The sequence below is a fragment of the Oncorhynchus gorbuscha genome, linkage group LG06 (assembly GCF_021184085.1).
Source record: "Oncorhynchus gorbuscha isolate QuinsamMale2020 ecotype Even-year linkage group LG06, OgorEven_v1.0, whole genome shotgun sequence".
Taxonomy (NCBI): domain Eukaryota; kingdom Metazoa; phylum Chordata; class Actinopteri; order Salmoniformes; family Salmonidae; genus Oncorhynchus; species Oncorhynchus gorbuscha.
The window spans coordinates 8683850-8684739 of NC_060178.1; positions in this window are offsets into that span (position 1 = coordinate 8683850).

An 890-nucleotide genomic window follows, 5' to 3' on the forward strand; every position below is an offset into this window, starting at 1 on the left:
GAGTTGTACACGAGCAATGTGGGATAGTCATTCCCATGCAAACGTTTTAGCCTAATGGTTATAGGACCACGGCTATTGAGAAAAAAAGCCAATCAATTAAATTAATGTTCAGTGTTATTTTGTCTGCTTGTAGATGGAAAGGTGAAAACACGTTTGAACTGTTATTTTACTCGTAAAATATGAGTGTTTTTCAATTTTCCCAGGATGCAATTCTGCAGAATTTAGCATAACAAAATATTTTTTAGTAAACGTGTCTGATAGCTGAAACTATAATAAATTATTAGAAATGCCCTTGAGTACATCCCAAAAATATTCCGAAACACACATAAAGCCAAGTGAATGGAATTTGTGATTTTATTTTGCCTTTCTCGTCTCGTGGTTCTTTTGTCTTCCAGAGAAAAGCCAGACTGCAATTCTACTATAGACCACTAGTGGCCAACCTCCCCAGTCCCACACAGCCACCCATGCAGGCACATTGAAACAGGGAGCGCTGGTACAGTTAGAATAACATAGTTATTGTATTTCAACCACACCGCCTCTTAATTAACAAATTAATAAACTGAAAGAATGTTACTGTCAGCTGTTCCCTGATAATACAAGAGAAGTGGGGACTGCTGAAAAAAAAAACGAATGAGCATTGATCAAGAGTCATCAAAATTGTTAAAAGGTTAAAAAAACAACTAATCTGATAAATGCAACAGTTTGACAATGGATGAAGATACTCCTAACGTTTTACAAGTGGTGGGAAAAGTACCCAATTGTCATACTTGAGTAAATGTTCAGATACCTTATTAGGAAATGACTCAAGTGAAAGTGAGTCACTCAGTGAAATACTTCTTGAGGATTTAAATATACTCAAGTATCAAAAGTAAATGTAATTGCAAATATGT